This window comes from Dreissena polymorpha, chromosome 14 (assembly GCF_020536995.1).
Source record: "Dreissena polymorpha isolate Duluth1 chromosome 14, UMN_Dpol_1.0, whole genome shotgun sequence".
NCBI lineage: Eukaryota > Metazoa > Mollusca > Bivalvia > Myida > Dreissenidae > Dreissena > Dreissena polymorpha.
This window is the reverse complement of record NC_068368.1, coordinates 29480221-29498338: the sequence shown is the minus strand read 5'-3', so window position 1 is coordinate 29498338 and position 18118 is coordinate 29480221. Positions and strand designations below refer to the sequence as shown.

Below are 18118 nucleotides of genomic sequence, written 5' to 3'. Positions count from 1 at the left end.
ACATTTAACTCGACCTTCTTCCGTTCCCTGGGCGTTGCCAATTCAATATTCATATTCAATTCATAAGTCAATATTCTCACTCAACTTTGAGTTTTCACTATTTTGTTTTATTCGTTTGACCAAAAAGCTGAATTCGGTGTTCATAAAAGATTTTTTGAGTTTTGATGACGAATCAAACCTGAGTTTGAAGAGAATTTTTGCATATACTAAAAGCTGAGATTTGAAACTGTGTTTGAGCTACACGACATTCTCAATATTCAGCTGCGTAGATACTAAAATCTCTCATCTTCTGAGTCGACCATAATAATTTAGAATGTTCTTGACACCGGGAGCAGCTTTTCAATGACGCATTTCTTTAGATTTGAAATTTTCTCATTCTTGAATTTGAGGAATAATATTTGAATATTCCTATAGATAAGATTTGAGATTGTTCAGCAGCTGGTCTAAGTGCTCATATAAGTTGAATCTCAAATCTCATCTTCTGAGGTTTGCTGAAAATTTGCGCATGTTCATGATCATACCGGGCCCCTTTGTAACATGTCAAAAATATGAGTAAAACTCCGGGCCTTGTCGTTTAAGATCCGAAATTGTTTATATATATCCCTACCACATATAGCGCGACACGTATTATTGATTGTAACAATGAGTTGCGATAAAGGAAGCAGCCGCTTATCAAGGAGGAGCTGTGTCCCAGCAACCCGTTTCCCTAGAGTCAAGCTTTCCTCGGAGTTTTTTTTTAAGAACCACATAAAGAGCACGAAGCGCGACACGTATTACTATCTAGGTGGTATGGACCTTTTAGCATTATCCGACCATTACGTCCATAGTTATCTTCCTTAGAATATGAGAAATTTTGAAATCCTTGTTCGAAGTCTAAAATTTTAATCCGGTTGTTCCCAAACTTGCAAAGGTTTTTTTTTAACGATGAGGACCCAACCCAAACTCTATATGAGCAATATCGGACCATAAGTCCAGAATTATGTCTCTTTGAATTAAAAAAAAGGGAAAAACTGCTTGGTTAGGTAATTATGACAAAACATTTCATCAGATTCTTTCCAAACTTACAGTGTCTTCATATCAATGAGCATTTTTGCCTCATTTAAAATGAGAAACATGGGGACAATACGTCCAGAATTTTTTTCTTTTAAATTTGACAAAATAAACAATTTCAACTTGTTTAAAAGATTTCACAACTTTCGTCTGAATCTTTCAAAACTTGTTAAGTGTTTTTATATCAGTATTAGTCGAACCCTATTGAAAATGATGAATATCGGAGCAATACATTTATTATGATCTTTTACTGAATTTCAAAGTATTGTGAAATGCAGCTTCTTTATGCAATTTACAGTTTTCATTCAATGTTTTTTCAAACTTTTACAGTGTTTTCATATCAATGAGTACTCAATACCTATCGTAAATGAGCAACGTAAGAATAAGTTCAGAATCATCTCCCCTTGAAGTTGAGAAAAATATGAAATTACGCTTACAAGATGAAGCAGTTTTTTTAAAACCTACACAGTTCTGTTCCATTAATGAAAACTGCACACGGATGCCAGTAAAAAAAAGAAAACAATGTAAATAAAATGAACTATGAACTATTTGGGGGTTACAACACAAAATCATAGATACTGGTTATGTGGGGTTTATAACACAAATATCATAAATAATGGTTATTTGGGGTTTATAACACAAAATCATAGATAATGGTTATACCAGTATTTTTTTCTATTTTGTTTAAAATAATCGGCCAATATATTAATATTTATAGTAGAAAAAAATCGTTCCATGTAACTTCATTGAGTGCCTTTAACACTGAAATGCCCGACGCCCTTTGCTGCTTTGCATCAATACTTATCTTGTTAAATCTATTTATCATTGTGTACACACCGGTCTTACCTGTGTACTAATGCGAAAGGAATTGTGGGTAGCACTTCTTTTACGAGTGAAAAGTGAAAGCGAAAGTTGGTCAGGTAATCGTGCTTCTAATAATCGCTATCAGTATTAATAAAGATTCAAAATCACATTTAACATTATAAAATAACATTTTTTTAAACAACATTCCATTTTAAACACACAATAAAAAACGACTTTTCTTTCATTATTAACATTTTCATTCCTACGCAGAACTACTTTGGCGGAAGCATAATTCCCCAAACCAGGGGAATGTGATGCGTCTTAGTATAGAGGTGACAATAACGTATGTTTAGAATGATCTATTTATAAGCATATTTGGGTTACATACCGATTTTGTGCATTCAGTCACCATCAAAGCAGTCGACGATTTAATAACTTCCTGGTTGATCGTGTAAACAATATGGATACTATTTTTGTTCAAACTTTAACACAAAATAGCATTATTGGGATTCTGTTAATCGGTAAGTCATTACATATATTTACAGTTCTCAACATAACGGTGCCATTGTTAATACATGTTCTAGCTTTTAATAACTTTCGCCCAACAAACCATGTTTTTAATAGTTATTTAAGCGGTAACTGTTAGTTACATGGTAGTTGCATGTCCTAGTTATCAGTCAGTTGCAAAATAATGTCCTGTTTTCATGTAGCACATATTGGCGAAATAACCAAACGTTTTGTCACATAATCGAACCCTTTAAATAGCAATGACAAATATAGAGCATTGTTTCACTTAGACATTGAGGAACTTAATAAAAAATGTTCGTTTTTTAGTATTTGTACTATGAAATTCCGGTTTAAATCAGGGAAGGGCTAATCAAAATGTGTGTAAACTTATTGTCTCTTAATTGATTTAAAACACAAAAAGCTTACTTATGATTAAATTTTGTAAGATGTGTGAATCCGTCTCACTTCCGTTAATAAATCCTGGTGATGAGTAAATGTAGCTTAAATCGAGGACCTTACGCTAGTACTCGATGTAGTATATGTAAATTATATACATCAGCTATCAATAATCTTCCTGGTTTGCAATGACATACGTTACTTTTGTTGTTGTCCTTTTCACAACCTGCAATGTATCTCGGTGGAACAATCACAATCAATGCTGTTAGAGGATAAACCAACATTTTACATTTATATTTTAGGTATATCTGTCTCACAACCGGTTATATCTCCCAATGGAACCGTGGATGTTCTTCAAGGAACGAACCTGACACTTACATGTACATACCAATCAAAACCATCTATTGATCAATTCATTTCATGGAATCTTCGTAAGCAGGGATGGACTAATTTTGCATCTGCACTTTCCGTGTACAAAACACCAGGATCTATATGCCCGTATTTTGATGGAAACTTGACACTTTATGGCTACTCCTGTCCTGCGGACAACATGTTCAGTATAACCATTTACTATGTAGAGAGAAGTACTAGTCAGGGCTCGACATGGACGTGTGCTCATCAAGCCGGATCAGCACCATTTGTGGAAAGCGCAAATGTGACTATCAATGTGCAAGGTAATCATTCGACGCTTTACAAATAACCCATTTATCAACTTCATGGTATTCATGGGTCACATTGTTATTTTTTTGTAGTAAGATATACATGTTTATGCACATCAAACGCCACACTTATATTTGTATAAGCTCACAAATATATATCAACGGATTTCTTCAAAAGTTAAAATATAAATACAATACTATTTTAATATCCCAGATATTAAGTGAAAGAAATCTGCGATTCGATGAACTGGCTCATTTATCGAGCAATACCAATATAAAATTACATAATCTAAATGATTTGCTTTCACCGAAAATAAAACAGTTAATCCCAATTGAATTGTAAAAAAATAAGTTTCCGTTCCTGCTTGCTCAACATCATGTTTGTAAAATAATAGTTTTGATGACATACTGAGACGTTTGTCGCGTTGAGGTCCCCATAATATCTGGTGAATGCCAATGAAACCTGAATCGAGTTCTCGCAGGCAACACAGTAATAAAGATCTTGTTTATCCCCATATTCAATGTGTCGCAAACATGTCTTATAATGTGCGAGTGTCGTAATTTTGCCGGCTTAACACACTTTCGTTTTCTTATGGGTTGTAAGTTCGGCACAAGCTTGTGTTCAACTACAAGGCTGCTTTGTTAATCGACCCGTCTCCAATGGCGTATTAAATACACGCGCATTATAATCAAGCGTGAAAACAAAATGTTTAAGGATCATATTGTCCTACGGCAAGAATAATATGCAAAAGAAAATAATTAGCGTTCGCATACTTCCTTATGCAGCAAGAGGAGGTGTCAGAGCGTCATGGATGTCACTTTGCGAAATTTAAGCTGTATTTTAAGCCATTTAAAGATATAAGATTAATAAAAGTGTTGCGACTGAAGTTCCTTTGGGGGAAAATATGTTATACCAATAACAACAACCGGAACTTTGTCTTAATTATTATGTCGCACAGTTCAGTTCAGTTCAAGTATTGTTACAGGCAATTAAACCTCTTGTAAGCATACATCATACATAGACATGCAAATGACTTGAAATGTAAAAGTAAATATATTGCAAGTTCAATATTCTTTTATGGAAAATATGCTTCCTCAATGTCCATTTTATTACGACTTTTTACCCTTTTAGAGTAGAGAGTTCAACGGTGCAGTTCGATTCAATTAATTTCGAATGTGTTTATATCCCTTTATCAGCAAGAAAGTTACTTGCGCTTATTTCATACTAATATTCGCTATATATTCCGAGTTTACTCGTTGCAAAATTTCTTAGCGGGATGACCTAATAAGAGCTCCACTTAGAAAATGTGCGGGAGGCAAAGTCGAAATATAAAGCGAGTTTCAATACAAAATAAACGCTAATCACCTTTTTACTTATATGGCTGGAAAGTGAGCGCCATGTAAAAAATAAACAAAGTAATAAAGGATATAAAACGGCGAAAAATAACTGTCTCGGCCTGCTCGTCGCCATCTTGAATTAAAGCACGTATTCAAAGTGAATTAAACTTAAATATAAATTCACACTTCGTGCGTAGAAATTGACTTTGTGTTGTAAATTACAAATCGTTTTCACCTAACGGACAAATCATTGCGCATATAATATATGAAATTCGTATAAAGTATATAGTTACAACTTCCCTTTTATTGAACATTTCTGAACATCAATAGACCAGCCATATGTTATCTTCCTTGTTAAGAAAAACAGTTCTCAGTTCTTAAGTACCGGTTGAATTGTCATCGCTTGGTATTGAACACTGAACAAATCATCCTTCCGCAGTCTGCCGATGGTGAATGTTAAATTATAAACAGTTGTATTTGAGTAAGGTCGTAACAGATATTCAACAAACGTTTTTTAATATTTTACAATTTATGCGATTAAAATTCGAAATGTTATTGCTGCTTATATTTGTTAAAAATGTCACACTTCATAAATTAATATGCCTATTAATGCTAATGAACGATGTACAGTTTTATCGAAATACTAAAATAAAAGATGTTTTTTTCTGTTGGCCAGTAGATAAGTCACATCAAATATCACGTCAATCACTAGCATACAGAGTTTGAAGTATCCTTATAGCCTGCTGCTTAACAAATTTAACAAATCCAAGATGACCGCCATGTAAAAGTCAAAGTAAGATTGGGACGCATAATTTTTTTATTACAAACTAATTTACAAGTATGTCGGCCCTTGGGTTCTCACCTAAGTTCATGGACAATTGTTGAAGATTTGACCTGCTTGTCACGTGTTTTATCCCCACTTTATGAAGTTCAAAACATGGCGTTTATATTGTTAAGATAAACATTGTGAACAAATATCATCAAGTTTGTGTCATGGTATATAGTCAGACTAATGGCAGTGGTATGAGACAGAAAAAGGACATGATGATCATTTTCGTGAAACAAATTTATGGTTAAGTTTGTTGATTGTAAGCGACTAAACAGTGCTTTTTCCACTTAAAGTGATATTATGGGCATTTTACAGTATATAGGTGTCCATCGCAACCGATGTTTATGTTTGGTGTTTTCACTTCATATACACTTATATTTGTTAATGCAGCATCAACATACTAAAACAATAATCCCGGAAAGAGAAAAATAATCCATTTCAATATCAACCGTACATTCGTTTTGACAACTGACGACAGAAATGATTCGATGTACGATGTGAGTCTAAATGTAGCTTTCATGCATATACGTGCAGACGACACAAAGACACAATTTTGTTTTACGGATCATTTCGGCTTAGAAGACTGGATGAGTCATGTAAAATATCGAAAATAATATATGTTTTTTATAAACAACTGGTAGCAAGATGAGTTGTAGATAATTGGTCAGTTACCACATTTTAACTTATTCTTTTGACCTGTTAATTCTTTTCAGCTCAATTCAACAGTGAAAAACGCCCATAATATCACTTTAAGTTCTTACATGCAATCATCCATTCAGCATATATTCATAAAGACATGTGCTTGGTAAGAAATAATTTGATTTCTATATCAAATAATACGTATGTTCATCTAGTAAATTGCTAAGAACCAATAATTGTATGTTATATGTGTGTGCACTTTCAAGAACATTGACTAATTGAAAAGGACATAAAGAAGTGTGTCATATTTTAAACAAGTTGCATTAACATGGCAGACGTTGAGGACACATATTTTTAAAAGATGGGGCATAACAGGAATTCAACCTCCGCTGCCATTCCTCTTAAGCTAAATCCCTTCAGTATTTAATGTGCCCTCTAGAGTGGTAACACGTGTTGTTTTAAGATTTGGCATGTATAGTTTTAGACCCTTACCCTGATTAAAACTAATCCTGGATGTCACAAGATTATTAATCTGACCAAGTTTCAATAAACCTGAGTCTTCAATGTTGCCCATAGAGTGGTAAAATTTATAAACGCGTATTCCTGTTCAACAAATTTCTGGAAGCAATCAACATTGATGTAAATTTAGCCCAGTTAATGTCAACATAAATTTTCTGACCATGTTTCATCATTATTGAGATTTTGTTTTAATGGTTACCACAATAGTGGTAATGAGGTTTTCTGAGATATGACCTTGTGAGTGTTTTTTTCCCAGGTGACCCAGATTTTCAAATTCGCTCGCTTGAACATTTTTGTTTACAACATTTGTAAGAAATGTTTTATAGTCAAAATACTTAATTGAGACTTATCCATTCATATAAAGACGAAAACTAAATTACTCGTTTGTTGTGCTTATAGCCGCCCGCATTTCCTGTCTAACTGCCGTTCTAAACAGGTATTACCTCGGATTCTAACACACGCTTCTTGTTGCATAGACAGAAGAGCGCGTTAAGTAACGGTTATACTGCGATGGCTATTTTTTTCTAAATTTACTACGCTTTATTTTAATAATAGTATTTTGCTGTGTGTTGACTGTCATTCCAACAAGAGACGACGATTGACTAACGGTCTCCTGTACAGCCGACAATATCGGGGAGTTAGTTGAACCAATTTGAAAGCCAATTTTGCACATATTATGTAAGTTAAAAATGAATATGCCAACAGCTTACCGACGGCATACATATATTTGCTCGACAAGTGTTTGCCAAAGAAAACTGCGTCAATTAAAAAAGCAAACAACATGCGTTGTATTATGTTTCTTTAAAAAGTATCATATTTATACCAAACAAATCCCCAAACCTAGTGGATACATTGTACTTGTATTTGCATATCAATGTTGTGTCAATATTTTGATTTTTATTGCAGATGGCCCTTCCTACCCTGTGTGCATGTATAGAGGCCAAACAGAAACCGGTCCTATCAGTATAGTTGCTCGCAGTGTATTCAGCATATCTTGCACCAGTGTAAGCAAACCAGACTCTGATCTGTACATTTGGACGTACTCCGGAGGCTCGTACACAGGCCAGCAACTGACGATTGCCAACATTAATATATCTTTGAAGGGAAAATTTACATTTCAGGCAAGAAACACGATGAACTATAGTGGCAGCACATGTAACCACTGTGGAAGTGAACGTTTTGTGTAAGTTGCAGTGTTTCTAAATATAGTGAAGTATGACAACGAAAATACTTACTATTGCTTATCAAGTTAGGAAATGAGATACATTTAAGTATAACAGTAAGTAGAAAAAAATGACGAATCATATTTGATCCCATCTTTTTTATCTATTCCCGAGGTCTTGCGTACGTGCATTTTGACCTCAATGTATCAGTTACTATCATCAAATGCTGAAAGAATATCAATAGCTCAGCTAAACATGTCATTCAATGCAAATTCATTTTTATCAGATTAGCCATGCACCCGTATCTTAAACGGCTCTTAATGTATAGTTTACATTCATGCTGGTAATGTTTTACTAGATCCACCACTGCCACCCTTGCTGAGTATTGGCAATACCACTGTAGTTGGTGCAATAAAGGTTATCCAAAGTAGCAGTTTTACGATAAGCTGCTCCAGTCAGAGTAATTCTCCACCCTCATCGTACACATGGAAACCTGGTGAAACTGGCAACAGCACTGAGCTTGTGTTGAGAAACGTTCATCCGGCAAGTAACGGACAATACACTTGTCTGACGGAAAACGTCATGCAGCCAACACGAGATGTGGCCGTTATAGGTCAGGCGACTTCGAATGTGACTGTAGAAGTACTATGTAAGTAAACGTGTATGAGTTGAATCTGCAGTGCAAATGTAATGTTACAATGTTGCTACGAATATACCATTTATGTTGTGCTTTTGTCGACATGTGAACCGATCTAATAGCCCGACTAATCGTGTTCATATATTTTACATATCCACCTAAAATCCCAACAATACACCTTTGGCATATAGCTGGTCAGGAAGTGATTGGAAGAAGGTTGGGTATAGTGTACGGGGTGTCTATAACATTGGCCTGTCAGTCAGAAAGCAACCCATCCCTATCTTACTCCTGGCCTAATCAGCTCTGGACAGGCATTGTTTATGCGCCGGTTTATGCATATAACGTCGCCACTCTTGACATATATGTGTTATGTGAGTATATATTTTAAATACGTTAGTTGTCTAGTACTTGTTATACGTTATACAAGTAGAAACGCACGAACGGATTCGTAATTTGCCGATACACTGTATTGCCTGAACATTTAAAGTCTTAATAAATATGATGGCAGTGCGTTGTTATATAATGTTGGCTCCTCTTTTGACAATATTACTCTGTGTCAAATGTTGCCTTCTGCCGAGGATCACATGTTTATTCTGAATTTCGAAAGTTTAAGCCTATAAAATTCGGAATTAGCGTCTGCTTTGTTTAAAAGAATGGTTGATAAATCAAATATAAAGATTTTATTGAAACCTTGCAAACTGCATCGTTGCACGTTCATAATCAACAGAACATTTGCTAACTATTCGATTATTTGTTCTCTACGAGAGATCATCCATTAATAAAACAACGAAGACTGGTCGCATACAAGTAGTGGATAAAAAATAGCTTAAATTGAAACCGATCATCCTTCTTCACATTAAATCGTCGCAGGACATATAAATGCCACTTCGTACCACACAACGATCTTACTGTAAGGCGAAAATGCATTTCATGTTGATCACTTTGAATAAAATTTCGACAGCATACACTTGAGTTGGAAAATACCAATCACTGCCTGTAAATAACTATACATGCGGTGACAAATGAATAAGTGGATATAAAAGATATATTCGAGAACTTTATTCATCCAATGTGAATGAAGGGAAATTGAGATTACAAAACTCTGCGTTGTGTATGATATCTTAAAATGGAAAAATGCTGATGCCGTAAATTCCCAGATTACTTAAGCTGAAATAATAACAAGCGTTCAAGATCTTAAAACTAGACGAAACTTGGTGTAGATGGTTCACGCCGGTAATGCGGATACTTTGATAACGGACGGCACTTCGATAACAGAGAACAACAAAAATATGCGCGAGAGGTGAGTTCCTCAGCTTTTTCGATTTTATTTTCTGTTCAATGCGTTTTCGAACATCGAACATTGTTTGGCCGATTGATGGTAAAGCACTTCATATTGCAAAGAAAGAAATTCGCGGGAAAAAGTTGATTATATGATAAAAAGACGACACAATTCTATCGAAGATCAGGATGAAGTGGATGATGATAAGTACATATTTCAACTAAATAAAAATACTTTTATATAATTGAATCAAGAACGTGTTCACTATTCGCATTAAAAGATCAAATTGTCTATTAATGTTGCACATCATAAATATGTATTTTACGGACGGATTTTCAAATTTAACAGTGTCGGATGCCACATTTTCATGGACACTTCTTTAGCCGATCATCTCAATTACAATAGCAATTCTGTTCCCGATTATCCGACACAATTTTTAGTGAACCCAAAATTTGCTTTTGAATACTGTTATAGAAAGCAGGAAATAATGAAAAATGTCTGGACTGACGTAAATTAAAAACGAATCACCGAAAATGTGCTTCATTTTTCTTATCGCTTTGGAATATGAGCATGATTTTATTGTTAATGGCATATTCAATGAAGACACAACATTTCGGGGATTAAATCTAACCATTATAGCGTGAAGTTTCAATTTATTTTTATATCGATTGTAACGATGAAACTTATATACATTCCTCTCGATGTCTGCTTCTTTGGTACCACACCAGTACTCTCGCCGGTCTACAACATGTCAGAGTGCCAGATTTGTCTCCATTATCCGACGTGTCCGTTATCAAGGTGTCTACAACATCATGCATACCACCTTTTAAAACATGCTCTGGCTCAGATACTATTTCATTGAACATAATCAAAATCAAAATTTCAGTATTTTAGGCAAAGTAATTAATCTACATGCTGAAATAGTTAACACATTGGTAAGAATAGTAACACTGTATATAAACGCATTTCAAGTAGAAGATAAAACTCGGATATCAGAGTGCCCAATTTGTTGAGAGGCTCCGTTATCCGACATTCCCTTTATGATATCGGAAATCGAAGTGTCTACAAAATCATGCATACATCGTATTAAAATATGCTATATCTTCGTTCATATTTCATCGATTACTGTCAAAATTTCAGTATTTGAACCACCGTAATTACTCTACATGCTGGAATAGAAACACTGCGTTGCAATATTATTAAGTATGTTTATTTTGATTAAATGGGTACAGATTATCCAGTTAATGCTATTCGCCGATGGAATGTTCTCATATTTTGGCAAAAATCTACCATTCTTAAACTAACATACAAAACTGAGGAACTTATATTTAACGCTTGGGTTTTGTTTGTCTCTGTTATCGAAGTGCCATCCGTTATATAAGTATCCGCATTACCAGCGTGTGGTTCTTGCGGAAAATGTTCATTTACAGAGTGGAATAGGTGACCGATTACTTCCACGTCCTTTTTTTAAAATAAAATATTCGTCAGCGGACTAGCGTGGATTGATTTAAAATATTATATCCCTGATTCACACAAAAATGTCCAAGTATGACACAAAGTTGGCCATCGCAATTTTCAACTTTATAAGCAACATTTTCATTAAAAGTTTTACTGACAATAGTGGTGAGACGAAAATTACATTATCGATGTATAACAAGCATCATCTGCTATGTGTCGTCAACGATTATGTATACACGAAAAATTCGTCGCAGTGTTCCAAATGTACTATATAGCCAAACATTGTTGAACATTAACGCGGAACGAACTTGACAAACAAGCCTCGAAAGCAGTATTTAATATATTTATATCTCAGCACTATTTCGGCGTTTTCAGCTCATCTGAATCCATAAAGCTTTTCGACGCCCGAGCCCAGCCAATTGTATGATACAGTGTTGAAATTAGAAACTTTCAGTACGTCGCCATGTTTGGAAATGTACATATTTATTTTTGCAGACATATATGTAGACTCAATTGGTTGCAAACTTTCAGTACACTATATTACAAAATGTGTGAAATATTAGGACTTTGAGTACCAGCGGAACGTCTCCAAAAGCAATGCTACACCAATATTCCTTCGACTCAACGGAGCCGGTAAAAAAATAAATAAAAAGTGCTAATTTTTGAGAATGGATTTGGATTCCGGAGAACAATGTTCCGGCTGACATTTTAACATCTCTGTTGAAGGAGATGCCCCATGCGCGTCACGCAAACATGACAACCAATCAATTCGAAAATTTTCTTAAAATGGATAATAATGAACATTCCAAAACAAATGTTGATACTTAATGATATCTATCAACTGATCTGACATACAGCCAGACAAGGCAGTTGATACCTCTAGGCTAATTTAAAATGCCTTTTAAGTGGGACATATTAAATATTGAGCGAGTTATTCGAAATAAAATTTAACAGTAGAATGTTGTTGTTTTATGAACCTATGATGGTGTACATAATAGATTTGATATGTGTTTATGACATGATTTGGACAGTTTTATGCAAAATGTAATACTATATTAAGTGTTTCGTGAACCGGATTCATAGAACTTCAATAAATATATCTATACGTCTATTACAAATTGTTACTTAATACAATTAGCAGCTCATCGTTATTTTCGGCATTATAACATCTAACATAATGGTAATACGTATGTAACTTTCAATTTTAAGCTGAACCAGAACAACCAACATTTTTCTATGTCATAAACGAAACGATAACAGAAACAACAGCGGTTGCGACATGGCGCCCACAATTCAATGGTGGTGTACCACAATCCTTTCAACTGCAATACCGTCCAACATCAAAAGACTCATGGACTGTTCTTATGTTGAACGAGTCCATATCAAAAGGTTTGGAACAAATGCATGCGATGCTAACAGGACTACTTAGTGGAACGGAATACCAAGTGGAATTATTTACATCGAACGCAAACGGGCATTCAAGGCCACTCCGGGATATATTCAAAACAAAGGAACACGGTATGCCTTTACATCTAGTGTCATATTTGCTGAAAAAAAGTATTTGAAAAGTAGGTGTGTGCCTCGTAAACTCGTAGTTCTTATCAAAGAACAGCACAACCCGTTTGCAGATACAAAATATAGGTAGTGTATGTGCACAATTTTAATAGAATTTACAAAAACATCAGATTAGTGCATATTACGTACATGTGTGCGTTCCCAAGTACAGGGCGGATGTACTTTATTACAGATGGTTCATCGGCAAAGACAGACGCAGGACCACCGATAGGAGGAATAATTGGTGGAATCTCATCGGGGCTTTTACTCATAGCGATTGTTTCGATTGTGTTTTGTTTGAGAAGAAAATATGATGTCAGATGTTCACTCGCACGCAAAAAAGACGGTTATTCGGGATTATTTTATTTATTAAATAATGATGTGATTAGTTTAAGTTTCAGGTTCATACTATTTATTCGATCCGCATGCATATGATAAATGCTATTTTGATTGCACATAGTTTCGAAAGTAAAATTATTTAATAATAATAACAATAATAATAATAATAATAATGATAATAATAATAATAATAATAATAATAACAATAATAATAATGATGATGATGATGATGATGATGATGATAATGATGATGATGATGATGATGATGATGATGATGATGATGATGATGATGATGACGACGACGACAATGAGGAGGAGGAGGGGGAGGAGAAGGGGGAGGAGGAGGGGGAGGACAATTATAATTATAATACAGATCACGATAATAATAATATAGAATGATAATACTACTAACAATATTAATTATTATAAGTGTTATACATATTATCTAAGGGAACATTATCCTTAATTTTATCATGTTGCATATCACTATTAAGTAAAATCAATTTTAAACCATCGGTTTGTTTCAGAAAACATTCAGGAGCCTGACAATCATATAAGGTAGTAGCCTGAGTGTTAAGTACTTAAGTATGGGACTTCTGTTTTCGGTCTTAAATTCCATGCACAGATCCCAGCATAGGTTTATTATTGTATGACGTTAGATATTATGTAGTCCGAGTTGATTATAATGGTAAAAATATATAACACGAGTGCTTATAAATAACAGCTAAGATTTTCAACAAAAGTTGTACTTTAAATTTGGTAGACTGTTATACTTATTGTTTACTTTTATTAAATAAACTAACGATAGAATCTTGTATTTTTTAATGTCAATATATCATTCAGTGGTATAAAATACATGATACATTCATTCGGTAGATATTATGTTGTACCTAGAAGGTGGCATTATTCGATGCCCATGCAAACACAACCATAGTACACTTATACAACTTATGATTGTAAAGGTCGGGCCAAACAACCGAGTTTGAAGAAGCTTATTTATATATTCAACCGGATCAGGAGAAGATGAGTCACCGTTATAGCACACTTTTATCAGTAGCAGAGCAACAGAGTGACCAAGAGAAGCCTCGTGTTACAGTTACAAACAGATCAAAGAAACGTATTTACGAAAATATAGTAGGAGGAAAGGAATGTACAAATACAGGTAAAAACTGACGTCGCATAATGACTGAATTTCACTGTTATGGCACGTCAAAAAAGTATGAGAAAACGTTTCAATATTGTGTAAAAAATTTCTGGACATTTACCAAGTTTACGCATATGTTACAAGGTTTACGTTGATTATTTTACTGAACTTCTTCATAGTTAACATTACATTATTTAAAACAAGCCGTAAACAAATATAAATCCAAGTGTGTTGTTCAATTAGGTACGAATATAACTTCATATAAAGATAATATTTAAATATTATTGCATACACGTTCATGCCATTTTTATATCTTTGAGGCAAAGTATGGTGTTTCAGATGAAGATCGTATACAACCAAGCCCTCATGCTATAAGGTATACGGTATATGTCGAGTGTATACATTCCACTATTCTTTAAAATACCATGATTATGTACACATACGTATTTTCAGTTATTATTTGTTTTTCTCGATAAAATGTGATATTGACATTCAAATAATAATTCTTCTTCTTAATTAGTTCTCGGGAGCAAACCACGCACGAATCTTTTGTAAGAAGTTCGCAAACTGCAGAGTATGAAATGATGAGTACATAGTTTGGAGAAGTTTTTGTTTATCATACAATCGCTCTTTGTAACCATAAGCGATTCGCCAGAATCGTATATACAATCGTAGCACTGTACAGAAATAATGGCAGACTCGAAAAACACACAGTGATCTGAAGCAAAGTTCATTATCTGTTTATATATATATATATATATATAGCGTGTAACCAGTCAGGTGTATCAACAATGTGACATGCTTTTTTTAGCTGGCTTGCTTTTTTGCTGATTACTCAGCTAACATAGTGAAGTAAAAAGTGATTTTGGTATCAAATTGAAGAGGAATACTTCCTTTATACAGTGATGAAAAAAGTGGAATAAAAAATTAATCAGGAATAGGATATTGATGTTAAATGACAATTTTCTTTGTCTGCTGGAAAAATAGAAATTTATAACCAATAGATTCAAATAGTGCAGAGCGATTAAATCAGCAGAGATAATAACAGTTATTGGATTACTGATCAGCTCTGATCAGCTCTGCTATCACAACACGGACTACAAGTGACTGAATAAATCAAACATACTTTAAAGCTGTTATATCGCTACCTCAGCAAAACGTCTTCATGAGTGAAAAGGAGTCTTCAAAAGGGTTAAAAAAATAATACCAACCACCTGGAAAAATGCCCGCCAAAGGTGAAGAAAGACCAAAACGCACCAACTTAGAAAGCAGTAATGATAGTCTGAATGATGGCTCAATCAAGCAACAACTTGAGTCCATAGAGCAGTCTCTAAAATACTTAACAACTGAAACGAAATCTCTTTTGAAAAGAGAAGCAATTGAAAGCCTGATTTTTAACACTCCGTCCTCCATCCTTTCTGAAGTAGAAAAACGCAATGAAGAAAGACTAACCTAATTAAAAAATGACATTGCCAAAGAAATGGAAGCAAAATTACCAACAAACTGTTTGTAAACAAGTCGAAGAAAAAGTAAAAGACCTGACTGAACACATCAAGGGCTAGAGTTCGAAAACGAAACTCCCAAAGAAACTATTTCCTCAATAAAAAATGATTATAGTAAAAACATTGAAAATATCACCACATAAGTAAATGAAAATGCACACAAAAGCAATGATGCTATAAAGCGCTCAAATTACAACGAGCAGTATTCACGTAAAAATAATATAAAAATAATGGACATACAAGAAGATCACCAGGAATCTATTCCAAACCTAACTTCAAAGGTAATAGGGCTACTTCACGATAAAGGAGTCAAACTCCAAAACGACCAAATACTCGAAATTCACAGAATACCAAGTAAGAAAGGACAAAGCAGACCAGTGCTTTTGAAGTTAAAGTGTAATAATGACAAAACACTAATTATGCGCAAAAGGAAGGAAATGAAGGCAGCAGGGCACAGACTAGTTGACGATGTTACAGCTCTCAACAGTGCATTGATGAATAGACTGTCCCTACATCCAGCCATAGAGACCACTTGGTTTTTCAACGGTTCCGTGTTTGCGCTCACCAAGAATCAAGAGCGCATAAAGTTTGACATCCATGACAATATCAACAGTGTCATAAGCGAGTACCGGGAAATAAACAATTATCTGTTTAGACAGTGTGGACATACCAGGACGTTTGCTAGTAAGAAAATAATCGCACAAATTATATTTTATGATTAATTGTCATTCAATCATTTAGGGCTTATTCTTAACAATATTGTCAAATAGCGCTTTCTCTATCCAAAAACTGCTGTCAAAGCAAAGTTTTTTCTCTCTGTATTGTTAAATTCTCTAAACGAAAATGAATGAACTGCTTTAAAATTACATGACTACAAGATTGCAGTAGCATTGCATTATTTGTGTATTAAGATCAACTGTAGTATTTAGGGATTAATGACACTGTATTTAGCTGGTAACTATTGTTGAAATATAATCAATTCCTTTATGTATTGTGAAAATATCTCACTGAATATTCAGCTCTAAATTGTATGGCAGTTCAAATCTATTTTTGTTAAAGGCTTTACAAATATCCTGACACACTCCAATAGCCCAATAAATGCATACAGGTTATTTTGAGCATAAACATGTGTATATTGATCTAACATGTATGAATATTTTTACATTATTATGTGCTAACATGTATGAACGTTTACATTATTATCTACTTTATTAAATATAGTATAGCTATTACATTATTATGACCTTTATTAAAAAAACGTGGCTATACATTTAACCTGTAACTTAATCATATATAATCACTATACAAATACTGTAGATAATTTATGCTGTTTCATAAAAAAAATTAAAAAGTAATAAGAAACACGGTTTATAGCATATTTCTTCACTTCATGGAAAAACAATCTTTGTGTTTTTGCTATGCTAATACAATTTGGCATTTGTGTAATGTGTCATTTAACCTGTTTAATTTTATTAATGTGTATAGTCATCATGTTAATTGAAAAACAATCAATTTTTTGCTATGCTAACAATTTTGCATTTTTGTAACGTGTCATTTAAATTGTTTAATTTTATTAATATGTAATGTCATAATGTTATTCAACTCCTGCCAGCAGGTAACTATTGTTGAAATACAATCAAGTTCTTTATGTATTGTGAAAATATCTAACTGAATATTCATCTCTAAATTGTATGGCTAGTTCATAGCAGTTCAAATCTATTTAATAGAAAAATCTTTTTTTGCTATGCTTATATAATTTGACATTTGTGAAATGTGTCATTTAAACTGTATAATTTAATTAATGTGTAAAGTTATCATGTTAATTGAAAAACAATCAATTTTATTTTTTGCTGTACTAATACAATTTGGCATTTGTGTAAAGTGTAATTTAAATTGTTTAATTTGATCAATGTGTAAAGTCATAATGTTATTCACCTCCTGCCAGCAGGTAACTATTGTTGTAATACAATCAAGTCCTTTATGTATTGTGAAAATATCTAATAGAATATTCATCTCTAAATTGTATGGCTAGTTCATAGCAGTTCAAATCTATTTTCGAATATGTTGCGGTTCTCATGAGATTTTATATAAAAACAACATGCGAATCAAAGCCTATTTATTGCTTCAATAATTTTAATAAACAGGGACTACTTTGGATCATAATATTGCAATGCTCAAAAGCTAACCTGTTTGTGTGTGTTTGTGTTTGACATTCATATTTTAAAACTGAGTATTTGGTACAAAAACAGCATGCTATTCTATTTCACTTGTTGTAAATGTTTCACTTAAATACAGATGTGG

General features: G+C 33.8%; 3 long non-coding RNA genes across 4 annotated transcripts; all 3 read left to right on the top strand.

Annotated features, from left to right (window-relative positions):
- Nucleotides 1–2258: 2258 nt before the first annotated feature.
- On the top strand, nucleotides 2259–4175 carry LOC127858815 (uncharacterized). Its single transcript, XR_008039066.1, has 2 exons — nucleotides 2259–2375; nucleotides 3060–4175. It is a non-coding gene; the product is annotated as an uncharacterized LOC127858815 (long non-coding RNA).
- A 3471-nt stretch (nucleotides 4176–7646) lies between these two features.
- Nucleotides 7647–13271, top strand: LOC127858817 (uncharacterized). Of its 2 annotated transcripts, XR_008039068.1 has the most exons (4): nucleotides 7647–7924; nucleotides 8263–8553; nucleotides 12488–12796; nucleotides 13026–13270. It is a non-coding gene; the product is annotated as an uncharacterized LOC127858817 (long non-coding RNA). The 2 variants fall into 2 exon arrangements; XR_008039069.1 differs by lacking the exons at nucleotides 7647–7924; nucleotides 8263–8553 and adding an exon at nucleotides 8862–8912 and having other exon boundaries at nucleotides 13026–13271.
- Nucleotides 13272–13555: 284 nt separating this feature from the next.
- On the top strand, nucleotides 13556–18118 carry LOC127858818 (uncharacterized). The gene is made up of 4 exons (XR_008039070.1): nucleotides 13556–13729; nucleotides 14134–14333; nucleotides 14655–14691; nucleotides 14836–18118. It is a non-coding gene; the product is annotated as an uncharacterized LOC127858818 (long non-coding RNA).